Raw genomic sequence first — 11,055 nt, 5'->3', positions numbered from 1 at the left:
CACCAGTTACACTGCTTAGCTTCGATATAAAAACAGGAGAAAGTGGTACTATTGTACTCTGAATAATCTTTGTAGAGGCAGTGCAGTCCTTGCAGAGGCATGTTCTGGACCATTCATGAGAATGCACAGGAATGAGATAAAATGAAAAGGGGAAAAAAAATCTTACACATAATTTGAACAGCCAAGAGCAGGATCCAGATGTCTTGCATTTTTCTGTGCATAAAAGAATGACATGTTTAAGATGCAGTACGTGTCATTTGAACTATAGATCGAGGACATCTAAATGATCACTTAAAGAAACTTTAACAACAAACGGCAGGAATCTCTTTTTTTCTCTCTCTCTTCCTGTTTTTGTACTATAGCATATTGGTATAATAAATGTATATTTCCTTACACCGGAGCTCCTTCAGGAAAGCTAGATTAACTCTGTATCTAAAGCAAACTTTCAAGTGTTTGTACAACTTGGAGCGACTTTGCCTAAAAGAAGAACATAACTAATGCATATCTGGGAAGCAGAAAATAAGACATACCAGAGAAGTGAAATTCCAACCTTAAGTAATGTGGTCTGACAAGATAACACACCTGCGTTTTTACTGCATGCAAATCTTGTTTCGATGTGTAGCCTTGTTTCGAGAATTTTAAAGCACAGCCTATGAAACAGTGCTTGGAAACACAACTGTAGATAATGTAGACCACAAAGTAGAGGGTGTCCCAATATTCTCCCTACATAGGAGAAATTAACACTTTTTTTAAAGCAAAATGTAACTTAATTTACTCTACATGATAGCCGTTTCCTTGTAATCTCACACAGTCATCGTTTCCATTCACTATGAACTTGTGTTAACAAATCTGGTGTTATACATGTAATTGCATGTCCAGTGCAATCTTGCGACAGCTTCCTGATCCAGCCATGAGAATGATATCAATACATTCTTCTTTTATCAAAGGCATTCTTAAAGGATATCAGAAAAATATATATAATATAGACTAAGTATGAAAAAAGTTGGAAGCCATTTTGCGCATTCCCCCTATGTATGGAGACTTTTGGGACATCCTGCATTATTATTTATTTGAGATTATACTCACCTGAGATTTAAAAAGGGAATGTGGAGCCCCGAGGTGAGCCAACTTTATCCAAAACCACACAGCACAGAGGCAAGCAACTAAAATAATAATAATAACAAAGCATCAGAAAAACAAGAGGAACCCTGTCGTACAGAGTTATATATCCTTTCACTGAATAAACCCGTCAGACTAGATAACTGCATGCCATTTCAAACAAGAAACAAAACAGAGCATGCCAACATTTACACAATACAAAAACATGGGGATTGGCTAAAGGAAATAGGTGAAGGTATGTATCGAGCACGCAACAGAATCTCAGATACCTCAACCTGTAAAAACTCACTTCAGGGAGGTGGCTTCACTGGCTGCTGCTCACCCACCCCCCACCCAGCCACCAAACATGTACAAACAAGGACATGACATTTCATTATGACAGAACACAACTATTTATTTAACAACCTTTTGCAATTTACTATTTGCACACACTAATGCAAATAGCTTTTCTGGTGTATGCAGAAAATGTGACATTAAAATATGTACTTACACTGTTTCATATTATATTACACTATATTATGTTACTGTATTATTCCACTCATGGAGTCATTTTTATATTCAATAACTACTTTACACATGTCTACAGGGAGTCTGGTCTCATCACCTAGACATCAATACAGTAGCTCCTTATAGCAGCTAGTTAAAATAACGTGAGCTATAGGCTACTGATGGACGAATGACAGCTATTAAATACCTCAACATGTCTTTTACACTCATTTACCCCACCATGGGCAACTGAGAAATCACTGTTGCATACAGAACAGAAAGCTACACTGTCGTTGTCTTTTACCCTTATTATGCATGGGTACACTTTAGTGTAGTCTAGGGTGAAGTGTGTTTTGTACTTGTTTTTCATTTTTATTTAGAGACACTGCCATGAAGCAGCAGAAACTAATCTGAACCGAACTGATGGATGAAGTGAAGAGAGAGAGGGAGAGGAGAGAGAGTGAGGGAGTGTGTGTGTGTGTGTGTGTGTGTGTGAGAGAGAGAGAGAGAGAGAGAGAGAGAGAGAGAGAGAGAGAGAGAGAGAGAGAGAGAGAGTGAGAGAGAGCGAGAGAGAGGGAGAGGAGTGTGTGTGTGTGTGTGTGTGTGAGAGAGAGAGAGAGAGAGAGGGAGAGTGAGTGTATGTGTGTGTGAGAGAGAGAGAGTGAGTGTGTGTGTGTGTGTGTGTGTGGGAGAGAGGGAGAGGAGAGAGAGTGTGTGTGAGAGAGAGAGGGAGAGGCGAGAGTGTGTGTGTGTGAGTGAGTGAGAGAGAGAGAGGGGGGGAGGAGAGTGTGTGTGTGTGTGTGTGGGAGAGGAGAGAGAGAGAGAGTGAGAGTGTGTGTGTGTGTGTGGGAGAGGAGAGAGAGAGTGAGAGTGTGTGTGAGAGAGGGAGAGGCGAGAGAGTGTGTGTGTGAGTGAGAGAGAGAGAGGGAGAGGAGAGTGTGTGTGTGTGTATGTGTGGGAGAGGAGAGTGTGAGAGTGTGTGTGTGTGTGTGTGTATGTGTGGGAGAGGAGAGAGCGAGTGAGTGTGTGTGTGTGAGAGAGAGAGAGAGAGAGTGAGTGTGTGTGTGAGAGAGAGAGAGAGAGTGAGTGTGTGTGTGAGAGAGAGTGAGTGTGTGTGTGAGAGAGAGGGAGAGGCGAGAGAGAGTGTGTGTGTGAGTGAGAGACAGGGAGAGGAGAGTGTGTGTGTGTGTGTGTGTGTGGGAGAGGAGAGAGAGAGTGAGAGTGTGTGTGTGTGCGTGAGTGAGAGGAGAGAGAGCGAGAGTATGAGTGGGTGTGAGAGTGTGTGAGAGAGAGAGAGTAAAAGAGTAAAAGTGTAAGAGAGTAAAGGAGTTAGGATGTCTGTGATCTCTAGTGAAGCCCCCTTTCAGGGCGTGTATTAGTTTCATAGAGTCACGTGATCGACAACAACCGAAGCCTCACTTTCTGTCCAATCACGTTGGCTCAGTCTGGTTGGTATTTTTTTCTATAAATATTTTTTCTTGGTGATTTTTTGCACCAGGTTTTGTTTTGGTAATGTATACACATTGGCATTGCAGTTTCTTTGTACACCAGCCTCCTCTGTACCATGTGAACAGTGTTCCTTAAGTACTGTCAAAGAGGAGAAATAGACTCCAACAGACCTCAACACTCTCAAACAGCTCTTATTTCTCAATAAGAATAATGAAAAATCTCTCTCTCTCTCTCTCTCCCCCCCCCCTCCCCCTCCCCCTCCCCCTCGGGGAAAGCCTCAGTGCTTTATGAGGCTTCATTTCCCCATCCCTACCTCCTACTCCACAAGTACTGGCTTTTTGAAGAGCTTTATGTAGACCTGTATTTACGTTTCTTTTGTAATTTTTTTTGGTTGACATTATAACCTCAGTCTGCTTCCATCTACATTACAGCGTCTGTTTGTAATAGCATCGCTCATGCAGATTCCATAAGCACACACCCTCACCTACCAGGCCACGCCCAGTCCAGGAAATAACGTCTGGGGTTTTTTTTTTCTCCAGATGTCACGTGACTAAATAATTCAATTTGTCTAGGAGGCATCCTGAAAGAAGTGAGATGCACATCTAAATTTCATAATAGTGCAGTGTTTGATTCAGAAGGCCCGACAAAACTCCCTGGAGGGGTCTAACCTTCCTGTTTAATGAGAATTCTGCTGGAAGAAATATGCAAAACCTTTGTTGGCTCAAATTTAGCCTATTACCCAAAAACACTTAAAATTCAACATAGAAGCCAATACTCACATCTACCTCTGAGCCCAGTTGGAGATAGAAAAAATACACCAGCCGTGAGTGAGAAGAAGCAAGGGTCCAGCTTTATTGTTCCGTTCCACCACACGAGATCCACACCGATGAGAATTCTCAGAGGTGATCCCAATACCCTGAGCTTAAGCTCCAGTATTTATACTGTATTTACACACTAAATAACCCAGATGTTTCAAGAAGACTATGATCTCACTACCAATAGGGTTAAAAAAGAGCTCATTTACCTTACTCTTATGTTCCAGAAAAGGGCTATTTCACTTACACATAGAATTGAAACCAGGGGTTTTAATTTACACATAAAATCAGAACCCAGGCATTTCTAATAACCCAGAAAATAAAAACCCAGAGTTTCTAGTTACTCAGAGGATCAGAAACCAGAGTTTTCAGTTACCTAGGGCATCAGAAACTTCGTTTTTCATTTACCTAGGGAATCGAAACCAGAGAGTTTGAATAACCCGTAAAATAGAAAGTGGACAAGACTAAACAATCTAGAGTGACCTTGGTCTTACTGTTATCTCGCCGGGGGGGGGGGGGGGGCAGCTTGACTCAGCTACCCTTATAAATGGCTCCTCATGGTTCTTTCTTAAAATTAAGGCCTTCCTTGCGAGACAAGAACCCTCACCATTTGAGTCATGAGTAAGTTTACATTTTCCTGTATTTCTAGTTTATTTTCATATTTGCACTATATTTCTTATTTTATATATATTTATACTACTTAAAAAGCGGTTTACTGTACTTCCAACTTCTTAATATCATTACAGTTCTACTGTCCTGCATATCCTACTATTCTGTTTTTTTATAGAGAGTTTCTCTATTACTATAAGATATTATTAAAGTTATTCATGTGTGTGTATGAGAAAGAGAGAGTGTGTGTGTATGTTGTGTCTACTTGCCCGCCCTTGACTGTACGAGCGTGTGTGTGTGTGTGTGTGTGTGTATTAGCCCTCCTCAGCTCAGCTCGTATACCTCTTTTTGACTTTTTTGACTACTACTGCTCTTAAAGATCTTTAAAGTGTAATTCCAATTTGTCAATGTCCGCCTAATCCCGCTTATATGTGTCTAGGTGCCCGTCTTTTCTTCTTCTCCCCTTTGCTGGATGCTAGGTCTCCCTTATGTTTATTTTATGACATTTTTTATCCACAACACCTTCTCTTTTGAGTACCTATGAGTATTTCACCCTGCTTATCGTGTCGACATTATTATTGTGTTTATTCATTTTGTGCAGTGTTGTCTTTGTGATTATGAATGAATCTGTGATGATATTGATGCACTGCCGATGTACATTTATTTTTATAGTGTGATGTAAAACAATTGAAGGAGGTAACTGATATCCCAACATTTAAATAAATAAATAAATAAATAAATACAATAACAAATAAGTAACATTTTACACGTATGGTAATAATAATAGTAATACTAGTAGTAGTAGTAGTAGTAGTAATAATATTAATAATAATAATAATAATAATAATAATAATTACACATTCAATAGTGTAAATTGTAAATACAATGTCTGTATTTAGCCTATATAAATGGAATCCTATATAAATTGGAATATTCCAAGAATATACAAATGTAGTTTATAAAAATTTCAGGTGGAAACTCACCAACCAAGTACATAGAGATGATCTTGACTTTGCGATTTAGATGATCGCTGAGTGTGTAGTTGCCCACATCTGACACATTGACATTGAGCACCTCGACGCTGTTGCTAGTCACCTGGATCCGTCCCATGTGGTCAGGATGTAAATTGCCTACAGGTGAGCCGTGATCCACCAAAATCTTTGTTTGAAAAATGTAGTGTGGCATCATTCTTCACAAGGTGACCCAGCGGAATTCGAAACGTTTTACAAGTTCCAGCTGATTTTTATCTACAGTCATGTGAAAAAATAAGTACACCACATATTTGGACAAGCAAAACATTTGCTCCTAAATAATAAGTTGTACTAGAGTAGACTTTCTGAGAACATTGGTTTTTAGTATTTCTACAACACTGAACAACCATTATTACTGATGAAAACGAGTTATTCATTTTTGAGAAAAATTGTAATGTTTTATTGAGCTCGAACATTTTGCTGCCATTTTTTTGCCATATTTCCTACCCTTAGACTGAAGCATAATTGCACTTTCAGATTACTACCTCCGTCCTGTGTGCACTGAGTTTGCATGTTCTCTGTGCTTCAGGGTTTCCTCCCCCAGTCCAAAGAAATGCTCTGTAGGCTGATTGGCATTTCCAAATTGTCTGTAGTGTGTGAATGTGTGTGATTGTGCCCTGTGATGGGTTGGCACCTTGTCCAGCGTGCTCCCGCCCTTGTGCCCCGAGTTCCTTGGGATAGGCTCCAGTTTCCCCCTGCGACCCTATGTAGGATTAGCGGTATAGAAAATGGATGGATGGATTTCACATTACAGTGTTTTCTGATTACCATAGGATCATTATTCCACAGCAAGGAGGTATATCTGCTCTAGGTCTTCCTCTACTCAGAAGTTGCCCACAATCGTGTCAGTGTTCTAGCAGAGCTGTGGTTTGTCAAATTCAGATATGTGAGTTAAATAATGTCATCTTCAAGATAAATGGCTTTTTATTGTCATTTCAACCATATACAGCTGGTACACTACACAGTGAAACGAAACAACGTTCCTCCAGGACCACAGTGCTACATAAATCACACTAACCACGTGAGACGACACAGAGATAAAATCTTGTATCAACTTAACACACGTTATACTTTGTGGCACTCACCATTTGCACACTTTACACTTTCTCCCTGCTTGTTCACTTTTTCCCCAGTTCAATCCTGATTTTTACTGATTTTTACGTCACACTGTCTCAGATGTGAAGAGACAAAGACCTTCAGGGAGGGTTTTTTCTCCTCTGGCAAGTGAGACACTTTCTTGTTCCATTTAAAGTACTTATAGGAATACATTAGAACTCAAAATTAGTTTTTCATCTTCTTCTCGTGCCTTTTTCTTTTTCTTTTCTCTTACTGTTTCCTTTTATGCTCTGGGCAGCATTCTTGAAGCGGGAGATCAATCGCTCCACTTCCCAGCCCTCTGCCTTTGCTCCTCAACCAAGAGAGCTTCTCACAGTCAAGGAGCAGGGAAATAAACTGTCTACAGAGGTGAGAGAGAGAGAATTAAAAGAAAATGCCAGTGTTTTATTATATACATAAAAGAGATGTGCTGATATAAGAACGGAAACCCCATTCAAAAGCAACAATAGCAATAACGTTGTTAAAATGAAACAAACATGAAATAATGTGTTACTAAAGCTTGTTGTCCAGCTTACCAATGTTGGAGTAATACAACAAAGTCATTCCGGTTACTTAATTCACTCCCTAAGGTTTTGTGGCATTAATTAGCAATCAGGCAGAAACCGAAATATTTCCGAGTCTATGTTCTGTAACACAACCACAAATCTTTCCCTCTGGAAAAGTTGTCTGGTCTCTGAAAGGACAAGCTATACAGATTTAGAGTACAAAACACACTTTTGAGTTAGAAATGTATGAAAAGACTGTACATGCTTTTTTTTTAATACACATTAACATTGATCAGTTGATTTACACTCATTCAAATCTGGAACTTGTTCAGACACATGGACATTTCAAATGGCAATGCTGTCCGACCAATCATTAAACATTAAACTCTCTTGAAATAATCTCTTAATCATAGTTTTTACCCTTCAGGCTTTGGAGTAACCAAATATTACGATTCATTCTTTTTTTAAGTAATACAATACAGTGCCTTAGCTTGTAATTTTGCACAGGAGCACATAATTTCATACAGTAGATGGGAGTATCATGGATGTCCACAGCAGTTTATATTTTGCATGACTATTATAATTGAAAAGATATTTAACAAAAGGTTTTTTTTTTCTTAGCCCATATGGTTCATATTTTAGTTTCACAGTTTCCTCTTTAAAGATCTGTATCACTAGTTGCGCAAAACTAAAAATGTGCACTGATATGAATGCAGAAACCGAAGCAACCTATTGAGGCAAGTTCTAATGTTGTTCAAAATTGAGTGAAAGGACATTAGGTAGGCGTTTAACTGCAGTAGAAGAAAAATGATGACTCACTCTTCCCATGTGAATCTGAATGAAAATGTTAACATGCATGGCATATGATTCTGCTGTAAAACTGTTTCACTATAGCATTGTTGACAGATAGAACCCAAATTCTCAAGAACACTGTATAAAATTAATACATTTACTCATTTAGCTTTTATTCAAAGCGACTTACAAATGAGGAAATACAAGCAAAGCGATATATAAAGCAGAGAACAATACAAGTAGTGCTCCCATACAAGATTTTCAATTGAGTTCTAGAGAAGCAAAGTGCACAGAGTAGAGGTGTAAAAGCCATTGTAATTGCTGATTTTTTATTCTTTTTTTAAAGGGGGGGGGGGGGCAAGGTAGGGGTTAGGTTAAGTGTTCACAGAAGAGGTGGGTCTTTAGCTGTTTTTTTTTTTGAAGACAGTGACGAATTCTGCGGTCCGGATTGAGGTTGGAAGTTCATTCCACCACAAAAGGACCAGTCAGTTTGGAGGTAGGGAACTCATGCCTTAACTGATTGCAGATCAAGGAACGTAAACCACAAGGCGAGTGTTGCAGTGTTCCTGACAAGGTCTTGTACGTGACCATCAAGGCCTTGAATTTGATGCGGGTATCTACAGGAAGCCAGGGGAGGGAGATGAAGAGGGGTGTGACATGGGTTCTTTTGGGCAGGTTGAAAACAAGGCTGAAGAGGTTTGATGAATCTGGCTGGGAGGCCCAGGAGTAGTGCGTTGCAGTAGTCCAGTTTTGAAATAACAAGAGCCTGGACTAGTAGCTGTGTGGCCTAAGTGCTAGAATTCAGTAAAGGTAATCAGTTGTCATTTATATTTTAATGTGTATTTGAGGAAAATCATTCGAGTGGTCGAACACAGAGTATAGTATTTTGTTTATCTTCAGTTACACAAGAATTTAACTGAATGCAATGAAACATGCGACTGCAAGTGTATTGAAGTTAATAGCAATAAAAACGTGACAATCTGCTTCAATCGGTCATTAGAAAAACAACCCCATTGGAAACCACTGCATTTGAGGCCGTGGAGAATAATTGTAACCATGTGTATGCTCTTACGCAATGCTCATATGGTGGTGTACACCACCATCATATTTTCCCTTCCTGTATGCAGTTCGCTTATACATGGGAAGCTCTCTGGCTTTTACTGGAAGAGAGATCTCAAAATGAATTGCAGCACCATTGAGTTTTTTGTACAATATTTTTTTACAATCCTTGGTTTTAAAATGATTGTAAGGGTCCTTTACAATTAATATTTTTCGATGCCTATACTGTATGTATATAGATACATAAAAACAGCATTTCTCATCATCTGTGTGCAGGGTTATGTGAGGTCTGTGAAGCAATGTCAGAGGGTTACAATGATTGGAAATTACAACTCACCGTCATCAAATTCAGAGCTCTTATTGGATGGTTTTACTGGTCACTTGAATTAAAGGAGTTTAACTCAACCCTTGATAACTCATACAATTGAAATCTTTAATAAAAAAAATGTTGTGGGTGGAAATTTCAGGAATAAAACAATTTAAGACTCCAATAAATAGCCAAATATAACTGTACACATAAAAAACAAACAAAAAAACAAAAACCGAAAAAAAAGAGCCTAATATTTGAAGAGTTGGATTATGATGTGAAATATAAAACCTATACTGAAGGGGTACATGGAATAATTTTAACAGTTAAATGGGGTTCCTTGCTGTGAAATAAATGAATGAATAAATAAATAAATAAATTGAAAGCCCCTAAGCTATACAACTCAAACTTGAAATCTAATTTATACAATAATACTGCATAGAAATGTATTCTTAAGCAGCTATTTTGTTTTCCCTCTGGATTACATGACTCACTGGTTCCACAAAATATGCCACTGGACAGCTGGAGAAGGAACTCTGGCTTCAGCCAAGAATTTTAGTCCTTGTGTGTCCTTATGGGCATTTTTGTCTTTTACATTTCTGTGTGGTTTTTTTTTTTAATCACTTTGTCTGTGTTACTGCAAACAGCATGAATTGTGCAAAAGGTGTGTATTTTTTATTGAAATTTTAATATTTCCACCCTCATTTACTTTTATAAACCTACTGTAAACTAGGTACACAAAATAATGTCCCCATTGAAACCCATTCAAACTGCAGTATTTAATCCCATGACGTATTCCATGTTAATAGGGTTTAATTTTGTTGACAAGGTTTCAAAACATTGAAATTAGAAAATGTGAAGTATCTTCTCAGGTTTAGCCTGTGGGGAAAATACATGCTTTTCCTTTCTTCTGATTGTGCTGTATTATAGAGCGCTGCAGTCCAACTGAATAAATGATGCAGATATAATTGTGTGGGTGTTTGTATATGTGCACTGAACATTTTGTGTGTGCGCGCACGTGTGTGTATACAGTTTGAAAGAATGAATGTACATGAGTCAAAGAAGGTTCCTGAGCTTTGAAGATTTTTGCATTATGTAAAGAAACCGGCATTTAAAGGGTTACAATCTGAATAGGAATGAATGTTTGGTAATTATGATTAGAACTGATGCTGGTTATAAAATTAAAAAAAATAAAAAATCAAACTCCGTGAATGTGGAAAAAATATTAATACTTAATATTTCTATTACAGTTTTTGGACATGGACATTTTTGTCCTCTATGGACCCATGTGTAACTTTTTAATTGATGCACGAGAGTTAATTCCAATGCATCACAGGATGTACAAACACGCCCGCATTTGTGCAGTAGGTAAATACCTTCGTGGCACTAAAATTTGAATGTCGTTGCATTTATCTCGATGTAGCATGACTGTTTGCAAGTGGAAGAGTATCTGATTCTAGCTTAAAAACGCACACAAGGAGATCTGGAGAAACTAGGGGAGAGTGAAATAAAATGAGAAAAATGTGGAACTGATGAATTCTGTTTAGTAATCAAGTACTTACCCCTTTTTTTCCAGACTGCTGGAGTATGACCACTTACATCTATACATCGGGCAATTTACACTATAGGGTACAATTTCAACACTACTTCTTAACTCTGGCTTGCACACACACCTCTAGGCACCATGTTGTGTCAAGTGTGGGGCAACACTTAAAATATGTGCATTAAATGATGAATTTCTTCTGTGTCCAGGGTTGAATTTTAGAAAATATCTCAAACAAACCTGA

At 38.5% G+C, this 11,055-nt stretch overlaps 1 long non-coding RNA gene across 1 annotated transcript; it reads left to right on the top strand.

Moving 5' to 3' along the window:
* The first annotated feature begins 6,714 nt into the window (after nt 1-6,714).
* LOC128605994 (uncharacterized) lies at nt 6,715-9,258 on the top strand. Its single transcript, XR_008385622.1, has 3 exons — nt 6,715-6,733; nt 6,864-6,973; nt 9,238-9,258. It is a non-coding gene; the product is annotated as an uncharacterized LOC128605994 (long non-coding RNA).
* Nucleotides 9,259-11,055: the final 1,797 nt, after the last annotated feature.

This window comes from Ictalurus furcatus, chromosome 3 (genome assembly GCF_023375685.1).
Source record: "Ictalurus furcatus strain D&B chromosome 3, Billie_1.0, whole genome shotgun sequence".
In the NCBI taxonomy this organism is placed as follows: Eukaryota; Metazoa; Chordata; class Actinopteri; order Siluriformes; family Ictaluridae; genus Ictalurus; species Ictalurus furcatus.
The sequence above is the reverse complement of the archived record's forward strand: the minus strand, read 5'-3'. Positions and strand labels throughout refer to the sequence as shown.